Genomic DNA, 13,245 nt, shown 5'->3' with positions numbered 1-13,245 from the left:
ACCTCCTCCTGGCTGATTTGGATGCCTTTTATTTTTTTGTGTTGTCTGATTGCTGAGGCTAAGACTTCCAATACTATGTTGAATAACAGTGGCGAGAGTGGACATCCCTGTCTTGTTCCTGACCTTAAGGGGAAAACTCTCAGTTTTTCCCCATTGAGGATGATATTAGCAGTTGTTCTCTCATATATGGCTTTTATGATCTCGAGGTATGATCCTTCTATCCCTACTTTCTTGAGGGTTTTTATCAAGTAATAATGCTGTATTTGGTCAAATGCTTTCTCTGCATCTATTGAGAGGATCATATGGTTCTTGTCCTTTCTTTTATTGATGTGACGAATCACGTTAATTGTTTTGTGGCTATTGAACCAGTCCTGCAACCCAGGTATAAATCCCACTTGGTTGTGGTAAATAATTTTTTTAATGTAGGATCCGGTTGGCTAATATCTTGTTGAGGAATTTTGAATCTATGTTCATCAGGGAAATTGGTCTATAGTTCTTTTTTTAGTGGGATCTTTGGTTTTGGAATCAAGGTAATGCTGGCTTCATAGAATGAGTTTGGAAGTTTTCCTTCCATTTCTATTTCTTGGTACAGCTTCAAGAGAAGAAGTGTTAACTCTTGCTTGAATGTTTGGTAGAATTCCTCTGGAGAGCCATCTGGCCCTGGACTGTTGTTTTTTGGAAGATTTTTTTATTACTAATTTGATTTCTTTACTGTTTATGGGTCAATTCAAATTTTCTATTTCTTGTTTCAGTTTTGGTAGTTTATACGTTTCTAGGAATTTGCCCATTTCTTCCAGATTGCCCATTTTATTGGCATATAGTTGCTCATAATATTCTATTGTTTATTATTATCTGCAGTGTTGGTTGTGATCTCTCCTCTTTCATTCTTGATTTTATTTATTTGGGTCCTTTCCTTTTTCTTTTTGCTCAAACTTGCTAGGGGGTTATCAATTTTGTGAATTCTTTTAAAGAACCAGCTTCTGGTTTCGTTGATCTGTTGTACTGTTTTTTTTTTGTTGTTTTTTTGTTTTGGTTTCAATAGCATTGATTTCTGCTCTAATCTTTATTATTTCCTGTCATCTGCTGGTTTGGGGTTTTATTTGCTGTTCTTTTTCCAGCTCTTTAGGGTGTAAGGTTAGGTTGTATATTGAGACCTTTCTTCTTTCTTTAGGAAGGCCTGGATTGCTATATACTTCCCTCTTATGACTGCCTTTGTTGCATCCCAGAGGTTTTGGGCTGTGGTGTTATCATTTTCATTGGCTTCCATGTACTTTTTAATTTCCTCTTTAATTTCTTGTTTAGCCCATTCATTCTTTACTAGGATGTTCTTTAGTCTACAAGTGTTTGTTTTTCCAAATTTTTTCTTGTGGTTGATTTTGAGTTTCATAGCTTTGTGGTCTGAAAATATGCACAGTGTGATCTCTATCCTTTTGTACTTGTTGAGGGCTTGTTTGTCCCAGTATGCAATCTATTCTGGAGAACGTTCCTTGTACACTGCAGAAGAATATATTCCCTTGCTTTAGGATGAAATGTTCTGAATATATCTGTTAAGTCCATCTGGTCCAGTGTGTCATTCAAAGCCATTGTTTCCTGTTGATTTTCTGTTTAGATATCTGCCCATTGCTGTAAGTGAGGTCTTGAAGTCCCTACTATTATGGTATTATCATCAATGAGTTTGTTTATGTTTGTGATTGACTTATATATTTGGGTGCTTCACATTTAGAGCATAAATATTTACAATTGTTAGGTCTTCTTAGTGGATAGTCCCCTTAATTATGATGTAATACCCTTCTTCATCTCTTGTTAAAGTCCTTTATTTTAAAGTCTAGATTGTCTGATATAAGTATGGCTACTCCAGCTTTCTTTTGGTGACATTAGCATGTTAGATGGTTCTTCATCCCCTTTCAATCTGAAGGTATCTTTAGGTCTAAAATGGGTGTCTTGTAAACAGCATATAGATGGATCTTGTTTTCTTATCCATTCTGTTACCCTGTGTGTTTTGATTGGAGCATTTAGTCCATTGATGTTTAGAATCAGTACTAAAGATAATGAGTTTATTACCATTATGTTTCTTGTAGAGTTGGAGTTTCTGGTGTTCTCTGGTCCTTTTTAGTCTTTTTTGCTTTTGGTCCTTTTTTTTTTCCCTTATCGTTTCTCCCCTCTTTCCATCTTCTCTCCCCCTTAAAATTTCTTGCAGTGCTGGTTTAGTGGTCACAAACCCCTTTAATTTTTGTTTGGGAAATTTTTAATCTCTTCTATTTTGAATGACTGCATTGCTGGATGAAGAATTCTTGGCTGCATATTTTTCCGATTCAGCACATTGAATATATCCTGCTTCTCCTTTCTGGCCTGCCAATTTTCTGTGGATAGGTCTGCTGCAAACCTAAACTGTCTTCCCTTGTAGGTTAAGGACTGTTTTTCCCTTGCTGCTTTCATGATTCTTTCCTTGCCTGAGTATTTTGTTTGACTATCATATACCTTGCTGATGGTCAGTTTTTGTTGAATCTAATGGGACTCTTCTGTGCTTTCTGGAATTTGATGTGTCTTTCCCCGGGTTAGGAAAGTTTTCTGCATGATTTTCTCACATAACCCTTCTACCCCTTTTACTGTCTCTTCATCTTCTGGGACCCCTGTGATTCTGATGTTATTCCTTTTTAATGAGTCACTGATTTCTGTCATTCTTTAATTGTGTTCTTTCGCCTTGTCTCTTTTTTTTTTTTCTTCATTATTCTCCATAAGTTTGTTTTATGTATGGCTGATTCGCTGCTCTGACTCCTCTATCTTTGCCACCATGGCATCCATTGGAAAGTGCAGCTCAGTTATAGCATTTTTTATTTCATCCTGGCTAGCTTTTACTTCTTTTATCTCTGCAGAGAGGCATTCTAATCTATTTTCGGCCCCAGCTAGTATTCTTACTATTATGATTCTAAGTTCTGGTTTGGACATCTTGCTTGTATCTGTGTTGGTTAAGTCCCTGGGTCTTGTTTCTTCCTGCTCTTTCTTTTGGGGTAAATTCGTTTACTTCATCATTTAGAATGGTGAAAAGAAATTAAGATAAAAGTTAAAAATTTAAAAACACACACACACACAAGTCAAATAAATGTTGCTAGATCCTAGATGTGTTTTGGTCTGGTTGTTGAAAGGAGCTTGATAGATTAGAGAAAAAGGGGGTGGGGGAGGGAAAACCTGAAAATTTGAAAAAAATTAATTCAATAAAATAGGATAAAATGAAATGATGGAAGTAAAATAGATTTTGAAAAATTTACAAAAATGTAAAAAATATAGTAGAAAAAAGTTAAATATTTTTAATAAAAATTGAAAATAAAAAAAATTTTTGTTTCTGTATTAAAGAAAAAGAAATGAAAAAGAAGAAAGAAAATTGAATAGATGGACCAGCAAACATAGAAATACAATTTAAATTACATCATCTTCCCCTAACATCAAACTACGAAGCAATTTACAGTATGTAAACTAAGCGGGCAGAGAGACTTGTGTTTCTGAAGAGCGAGGTTGGCCCGGTTGGGCGGGGTTTAGTGTAAAGGCTCTGTTCTCCACTAGGTGGCGCTGCTTAATAGGGTGGATTGTTGTGGCGCCTGTAGGTGTGTATGCACATGCGCGAGCGGGGTGAAAATGGCGTCATCCAGCTAGTCAGACTAGTATCGGAACTCTCCTCTCCCCGACCAGCAATCGTGTACCTGTCCTTTGTCTCTGGCTTCCGTCCACTCCCTGCTTTTACACTGTCCGTGAGCAAGCCATCAGGTTGCCAGGTGGCCTCCCTACTGAGTTTTATCCCAGACGCGGCTGTGTTTCCTGACTCCTCACTTATGAAGGAATGCGGCTCCCCCTCCCCCCCACTCAGACCTTAAGGGGGAGGGTCTCACCGAACAATGGCGGGTGCTAGCAGCACCCAGGAACATTCGAGGGACTGTGCTGCCGCCGATGCTCAGAGACTGGCTGGGTGCCCACCCGCCCCAGAAAAAGTTCCCGTTTCAGGGATTATGGGAAATCGCGGCACGCGTCTGGCACCGGCCTTCCCCCTTAACGACCTTGTTCCAGCACCAGCAAATGTTGTTCTCCGGTCTGCCGGCACCTTTGCCTGTGTGGGGGCCGCACGGCCTCTACCGGCGGTCCTCCCAGCAGGGGAACCGCCTCTCCCCGTGTGGCCCGAAGCCCCCCGGACTCCACTCTGCTCCTGGGGATTCGCCCTTCCCACCAGAGCACCCCCAGGTATGGAACTGGACAGTTTCAGACTCTGCGCTCCCTGTTTGTAGAGTTTTAGTGGAATTTAAACCCTCTCCTTTTTCCTTTCTCCCTTTTTAGTTCAGTCCCTTGGGTTGTTTTCACTTTTCCACTTTCTCTCCAGCTGCTTTGGGGGGAGGGGTGCTTTTCCCCTACTCTCCCCACATCTGTGTCCTCTCTGCACAAGCAAAAACAGCTCCCTGCTTTCTGTGGCTTCTCTCTCCCCCAGTTCACGTCTCCGTGCCACATACCTGCTGAGTTCTGTGGTTCAGATTGTATGGATTGTTGTGTTAATCCTCAAATCAGTTTTCTAGGTGTGCAGGATGGTTCAGTGTTGATCTGGCTGCATTTCATGGATGTGAGATGCAAAAAAAGCTTCCATGCTGTTCCGCCATCTTGGCTCCTCCTCCGACTATAAGAGCATCTGACTCTTGGTCTCAGGGTCATGAGTTCGAGCCCCGCGTTCGGTGTAGAGATTACTTCAAAATGTTAAAAAAATAATAGAGAATGTCTTTCAAAACATAATAATGAAGGCGATTTCATTTTATCCCCAATTTGTCAAGTATTTTTTTTTATTGTTGTGAGTGAATATTGATATTTATCCAGTGCCTTTTCTGCATGTATCATGGTCTTAACAACAACAAAAATCCTTCAGTTTGTTAATATGGTGAATTAACTACATTCCTTGATTTTCAGATGGTAAAATAACATGTGTATCTGGAATAAGCCACACTTGGACGTGGTATATATTAGCCAATTAGCCTTTTCACTTTGCTAGAATCAGTTATGTCTGGTAATTAGAGGCTTATCTTGTAGTTTCTTTTAATATACTTGTCTGTGTTTTATGTCAGATTTATATTGCCTCTTAAAAGGAGCTAGAAACTGTTCTGAAACACTTTGTGTAAAATTGGACCAGTTAGGCCTTTTATGTTTGGAATAATTCACCAGTGAATCTTTTGGGTTTTCTTCACAGAAAGTTTTTGTAAGATAGTTTCGCTGATGAATTACACCAAATTATTTATATATGACAAAAGATTATTCAGGTTTTTTATTTGTTTTTGTGTTAGTTTTGCTAAATTGTATCTGTCCATTCCATAACTTTTCAAACATGTTGACATAAATTTGTTGATAATAGCCTTTAATTCCTTTTTAAGGTCTGAAAGCTGTAATTCTATCCCCTTTTCATTTCTGATGGTGGTAATATGTGTGTTTTCTTCCTTTTTCTTCATCCTGTTAGGGATTTAGATATTTTTTCAAAGAAACTTTAGATATGTTAATTTTTTCAAAGAAAGGAGAACTTTACTCTCCTTTCTGATTCTTTAATTTCTGGTTTTATTCCCTTCTATTATATTTGGGTTTAATTTAATTCTAGTTTTTTGAGATAGATACTTGTATCAGGGCATGTCTTCTGCTATGCCCAGTCTACTTATAAGCCTATCCAGTCAGAACTTTCTGCCATTATCAGTAGCAATATGTTTAAGATATATGCAGAAAAATACTATTTATGTGTCTGTTATCTTAAGGTCCTGGGTCTTCCTTGGTGGAATGGAAAGAAAACTGGACTGGGGAATCCAGACACCTAATTCCTAGTATTCAATTTTCGATCCTACTTCTATGACTTTTAAAAAGCCACTTAAGCTTTCTCGTCCTGAGTTTGGGGTATGTGTGTATCAATTCTTTTTTACTGAAATAATTATAGATTCAAAGTAAAAAAAAAAAAAAATAAAATAAAATATGTATGGGGAAATCCCATGTATCCCTCAGTTTTCCCCAGTAGAAATCCAAGAGCTTATTCAGATTTCACCAATATGAATGGACCGTGTGTGTGTGTGTGTGTGTGTGTGTGTGTGTGTGTGTGTTTCTTTGCAGTTTGAGCACTTGTGTGGATGAATGGACCTACTACCACAATCAAGATACAGAACTGTTTCATCAGCACAAAAGAACTCCTTTAAACTACTTTGTATTCAGACCCAAACCTCTCCATCACTAGCCTCAACAAGTACAATATGTTCTCCATCTGTGTAATTTTTTTCAAGAATATTATATAAATGAAATCATACAGTATGTAACCTTCTGGAGATAGACTTTTTTTTCACTCAGCATAATCCCCTTGAGATCCATCCAAGTTGTGTGAAGCTGTGTCCTTTTTTATTGCTAACAGTGTGTTTGCTTTTCATCAAATGAAGTTCTCCTCTTCCTAGTTTGCAGAGATTTTTTTTTTTTTAATCATGAATATAGGTTTTGGATTTTGTCAGTTGCCTTTTCTGCATCAACTGATGTCCTAGCCTAGTCCATATGGTAGACCACACTGATTTTCAAATAATGGACCAGTCTTGCACATCTGGACTACATCTCCAGTCATGGTGATTGGTGGATTCAGTTTACTAATAGTTGCTTTTCTGTTACTTTCTCAACTATGAAATCTATCTTAAGGCTAATATATTAAATCTGTAAGGTGTTAAAAATAGGCAAGGAACAAGAAACAAGTTTTTGTGTTTAGTCTAAGGCAGGTATATTATCAACATTAGCCATAAACCAAAGCCATTCAGCAACATAAGAGATACAGATAGAAAGTACTGGTCGAGTGGCTTGGATGGGGCAGGGATCACAAACACTTCATTGCCCCCACGTTTTTAGACTCTGGAAGAGTTTAAAGGACTAAGATTTGTTTCTTAGTCTGCTGGATCAGAAACACTTCATTGCCCCCACGTTTTTAGACTCTGGAAGAGTTTAAAGGACTAAGATTTGTTTCAGAGATGACTTGAAGAGAAGGGGCTGCCCTGGTTTTATGAAAAGAGAAGAGGTAAAAGGAAGTATTTAACCTTTAATGAGCTTTTATTCTGTGTCATTCACTGTTTTAACTTCCATGTATTAACTTACTTGATCACAAAGATTTCATGAGTTGAGTACCTATTATCAACATAATATACATGGTGAAATAGAGTTACAAATGAGCTCATTAATTGCCTGGAATTACATGGTATGTGGTGGAACTATGTCTGAATCCAGAACCCATGGTTTTTAATACTAAACTATACTGCCTCCAGAGACCAAAGAGTTTTGAAGAGTCTAGACAGCTATTGGGGTCAGATGGGGCTGAGAGCAACATTCTAGTGTAAACCTCACTTGACATCTTTTAGGCAAGCACCAAGTATCTTCTCAACCATCCATATGACATGAGATCCCTATGTTATGGAAGGAGTGTGGTTATAAGGGAAGGAGAGAATCCAATTCATAAAATGTGAAAGACCAACTTTGCTTTATCTTTGAAAACATGTGGCACATTGTTAGCATTACATAAATATTGACAGTTTGATTTAACTAAAAGGTTTATTGAGTAATTACATCAGATGCTACTTGAAACACCTTATAGCTGTAATGTGTTTACTGTTCACAGTGATGAGTAATTTCAGATAAAATAATTCTACTCAAACAACTAGAAACACTCAGAATAAACAAGAGTGCTAGATAATGGAAATAAACAGTTTAAATTAAAAAAAAATATGTTCAAATATAGAGATGTTTTCAGGTTCTAGCATGGGAAATGTTAACAATAAAGATGCCAATATTCCTGGTATCATTTCATCATCAATGTTAGTTCAATAAATCAAAATTGCAATGGAAATTTTAAGTGGAAAAAGTCTTTACAGGAAGAGCCTTCCTTGTGGGTATATGACTAGAGGAGGCCACATGAACTTCCCCTGGGAAGAGGTGGGACTCAGAAGTAATTGAGCTGGACCAAGGACACATTTTCTCCTCTGGTTGTCCAGGATTGTGAAGTCCACAGGGAATGGAGTTCATGAACCACTTCAGCTAATTATGAGCTCTGCATCCAGCTCTCAAGGCCACAATACCATAATCAGCCTGTGTCTCCAACCTTTCAGGTTGCTAGTCCCTGTCTAGTGGGCTTCATACCTGTATCTCCTTGCAGAGTAGTAATCTCCATCAGGAGGCCTGGCTGGAGTCTGTCTGTCTGCCAGTCCTGGGGACAAACCCTCTGCCATTACCACTGACCAGGCAGGAGAGGGGCAGCACACTGTCCCTCCTTGGTCATGCACCAGCAAAGTCACAGCGTAGCCAGTGAGTGCCATGACAGATAGTGGATGGAGGAGGCACTGGGGGAGCACAGTTTCCTTATTGTCAGGACAAGCAGGACATTTGGGTTAGACAGATGGTAGGGCACCAACATGCAAAATTTCCACTCCAAGCAATATGAGGTTTACTCTCATTCAGTGTTCTGCTTTCCTCCCACACTGGTTCTAGCTCCCATAGGCATTACTCCCACATGGCATGATCAGGTCTTTCTAAACTGTCCCTTGAGTACTCCAAAATCACAAAGTGATGATGATGATGATGAAGACAGTAAGTATGATATTAATTTTCATTGGTTTCCTAAGCGGCAGGCTGTGAGCTAAGTGTTTTGTGTAGATTGTTTCATTTCATCTGTATAACGACGCCCCAAGAAACAGGAATGCACATTATCATTTTACAGATGAAGAGGACACGGTATTTAAGTGTAACTTGTATTAAGTCATGAAATAAAATGGGTATGAATTCAGATTTGAATCCTCACATCCAGACTCCAGACATAGGACACCTAGCCATTATTCCCTCCTACTAATCCAGTCTGTCATTTTACTTGCTGGATCACTTCAGGCAGAGACATGCCCCCCACCCCCCCCCCCCCCGTGCTTTTCCCTTTGGTGGTTTCCAGTAGACCTAAGGGGAGAGTAATAGGTATCCCTTGCTGCACCAGCTAGGCTATAGTAACAAGCTGTAGGAAAGATAGCTGAGATCAAGGTAGGGATCATAGAAGGATCAGCCGCTTGTTATTCAGGGCAGATCTCTCTTGTCCCTGCTCCTAGATTTTCCTTAAACTATCTTCCTCCTTTGTGCTAGTTGCAAGGATTAAATGGTATATTAGAAACTGTATATGTGATGAATGTGTACAGAAATGTCAAAATAAAGTTTAGATATTCTTATGATTAACAGTCTAGTTTCATACTATTTTATTAAAATATCCTGTAATCTCAAGGTATGGATTTCCCTGGATATCTGACACGACATTTTATTTTGTCCTTATACAAGTATACTGAGTATACTGAGTGAAGGGAAATGACTCGAGTCTCATTTCTGATTTTTGGTCTTTAGCACAGAACTGGCAACAAAAACAAATAAAAATCTCTGTTAAACATTAAATAGCCCCTTAGTTCACATGAACGTAGAGTCGGCGATATGGTTTATACCCACTGGATGCTTTCTTGGCTGTGCGTTTATCTTTTTCAGCAATATCCCACAGGACTACAGACAAGATAGAGTAGGCTTATGTGTTTCCATGGCACGGACTTTCTATGAACCTCTTATTTTCTTTTTGTAATATATACATTATTCAGTTATCAAAAATTTGTGGAGATTTTAAATAATGAAAGGTTTAAAAGAGGGAGAAAGAGAAGATAAACTTTACTTTATGAACAGAGACACTTTTAGGATTTCACATTTAGGATATAGGATCATACCACGCTCAAGTTCCCTTGGACAAGAAAAGCTTTGACCTCTCTGTCATGTCATTAAATAAAAGTCATTAAATATTTCTCAAGATTAAATTTCATCAAACCAGCTACTGAAAAGTCACTTAATACTGATTAAAATACCATAACTGAATATTAAAAGCCAAACTTCCGGAGATATCATTTTCCCCATTTCTGGTAAAGAATGCTATCAGAGGTTGAGACATTTATGCATACTCCAAATTTAGTGTGTGAAAGATGTGGGGCTCAGACTTTGGTCTCCTGACTCCTGTCTCAGGGCTATGTCTCTTACATTAAAGCTGAATAAATATATATTTTTTCAAGCTTGCTTTGTCCCAGAGGAACAAATGGAGACAGAACCATTGGTTTCTCATCTTATGACTCAGTGAGGTTATCTGTGAATTAGGAGAATGGGCTAAGTGGTTCATAGAGGTCTTTCTGGCATGAATATTGTAGTTAATAGGATTTTCTATGAAGAGTAATGTTATTTCCATCTCACTATGAAAGTCTGAGATGTGCAAATATTGTTGACAATTTCATGTGAGCTATCATGGAATGAGATTACTAGATAGACTTTAGGGATATTCCTGATTCTATATCTCAGAAGTAAAAATGTAGGCACCTAATAGTAAAATTAAATGTGCACTGATTTGTACAATGCAAACAACCGTACTTCATATATATATGAATATGTATGTATATATGTCTGTATATATTATAGATATTCTCAGTTGTGTGATAATGGAGAAGTAAAAGAATGGGTTTTTTTTGGCATTATGAACACTGAAAAATTTTTTTAAGTTTATTTGTTTATTTTGAGAGAGAGAGAGAGAGAGAGAGAGTGAGCGAACACCCGGGAGGGGCACAGAGGGAGAGAGAGAGAATCTCAAGCAGGCTCCACAGTGTCAGCATGGAGCCTCGTGCAGGGTTCGAACTCACGAACCGTGAGATCATGACCTCAGCCTAAATCAAGAGTCAGCCTTAACCAACTGAGCTACCTAGGTGCCCCTATGAACAGTTTTTAAATGGCAACAGATGGTAAATTGATATAAGTTACAGGTTAGAATATAATGGATACAAAATCCATCCAGGTAACAGAAAAGTATCGCTTACAAAAGTAAATCTGATTCAAGTGGCTAAAGAATTCAGACACCCCATTTTGATAATTACACAGAATTTTCATAGGAAGGAATTGAAAAATAAAAATAAGTCTATTCCTCTGGCAGAACTATGCATCACTAAAGTGTTTGAACCAGATAGGTCACAGAAGTCTTTCACAGAAACATTTAAAGTTTAATGAGAGTATTTTAGGGACAACATGTGTAGTATGATACTTTTCAGCTATGTTTTCAGGAAGACTGTTTATGGATATGAACTCAGTCCTAACACCATGGAAACATTGGCAGGAAAAATATACCTGCCAAATTCATGACAGTGGTTACCTTTGTGGGATAAGTATGCCCAGGAACAAGGTCATGAAGGGAGAGTAAGAAAACTGAAATTTTATTGGTAATATTGCAAATCTGTATAAATATAAGTTTTTTTTTTTTAAGTTTGTTTACTTAGAGACAGAGATAGTGGGGGATAAGGGCAGAGAGAGAGAGAGGAGAGAGAAACCCAAGCAGGCTCCACATTACCAGCATGGAGCCCGATGCAGGGACCGATCCCACAAACTGTCAGATCATGACCTAAGCCCAAGTCAGATGCTTAACGGACTGAGCCACCCACGTGCCCCTGAATGTTCACATTTTTTAAAAGTTTTACTTATTTAAGTAATCTCTACATGCAACATGGGGCTCGAGCTCATAACCCAGAGATCAAGAGTCACATTCTTTTCCGACTGAGTCAGCCAGGTGCCCCTGAATGTTTACATTTTTAGTATAGTGAGTGGGTATTAATATTAGTAGATAAAATTAATGGGGCATTTACCAAGTGGTAGTATTCTAAGGCAAAGATTCTCAACTGTGGCTGTATGTTACAATTACAGTAACAGTCTATACAATTACAACAGACTCACATGTAGAGATTCTGATTTAACTGGTTCTAGTTCTGATTTAACCTGTAGCCATGCTATTTAGGGTATTTTAAAAGACATACAGATAATTACAATGGTCAATGAGGAGTGAGACCCATTGGCCTAAGCACTTTATTATTTAATTTTTTTATTGTGTGATTTCATTTTTTAATATTTTTATTAGAGTATAATTAAAATACAGTGTTATATTAGTTTCAGGTGTCCAATATAATGGTTCAACAATCTATACATTTCTCTGTGCTCATCAAGATAAGTGTACTCTTAATCCACTTATTATTCCCCCCTCTCCCACCCACCTTTTAAATTTAATTTTTATGGGGTGTCTGGGTGGCTCAGTTGGTTAAGCATCCAACTTCGGCTCAGGTCATGATCTCACGGTTTGTGAGTTTGAGCACCGTGTTGGAGTCTGTGCTGACAGCTTGGAGCCTGGGGCCTGCTTCGGATTCTCTGTCTCCATCTCTCTCTGCCCCTCCCCTGCTCACGGTCTGTCCCTCTCTGTCTCTCAATAATAAATAAGCGTTAAAAAAAATTTAATTTTTTACAACAACACTATAAGGTAGTTCCATTTCTTCTTTTAAGCATTTACTTATTTTTGAGAGAGAGAGTACAAGCAAGCAAGGGGGGGAGGAGCAGAGAGAGAGGGAGACAGAGGATCCAAAGTAGGTTCTGCTCTGTCAGCCAAGAGCCAGATGCAGGGCTTGAACCCATGAACTGTGAGATCATGACCTGAGCCAAAGTTGGACACTTAACCAACGGACCCATCCAGGGGGCCTGTATGTCCATTTTTTAAAAAATATTCATTTATTTTTGAGAGAGCGAGTGAGCTGGGGAGGGGCAGAGAGAGAGTTGGGGGGGGGGGATCAGAAACAGGTTCTGCACTGACAGCAGTGAACCCGATGTGGGGCTCCAACTCACAAACCCAGAGATCATGACCTGAGTGGAAGTTGGATGCTCAACCGACTGAGCCACCCAAGCGCCCCTAAGGTAGTTCCATTTTGTCCCCATTTTATACATGAAGAAATGATTCAGGTTTTTATAATATTATTCTCTGTACTTTGGTCTTTTGCATTTTTCTCAAATCACATTGTTACCTGCCAGGAGGTCCAAGTTGCCTTCAGGGAGCTGATTTAAGTGTAAGTTCTTAATTAGGGTTAAGAAGACTGGATTTCAGACATAGCTTTGGGATTTCCCCTGGTTGTAAAACCTTGACTGTAAATAAGAGGGTTGATTTGATAAGGAAACAATGCTTCACAAATTTTAGAATTAGAAACTTTATTAAACACTTTTACCAAGCCACTATGTGATGGAGACAAGAAATGCCAACGGCAGTCACAAAGACAGTCCCTGAAATGGTGTGAAGTTAATACAAATAACCCTGCATAAAAAGTCTAGGGTTAAGATTAATATCAAAAAGACTTTTTTTATTTTAATTTTTTTAAACAT

This window comes from Panthera tigris, chromosome A2, assembly GCF_018350195.1.
Source record: "Panthera tigris isolate Pti1 chromosome A2, P.tigris_Pti1_mat1.1, whole genome shotgun sequence".
Classification (NCBI taxonomy): Eukaryota; Metazoa; Chordata; class Mammalia; order Carnivora; family Felidae; genus Panthera; species Panthera tigris.
Note: the sequence above shows the minus strand (reverse complement) of the source record.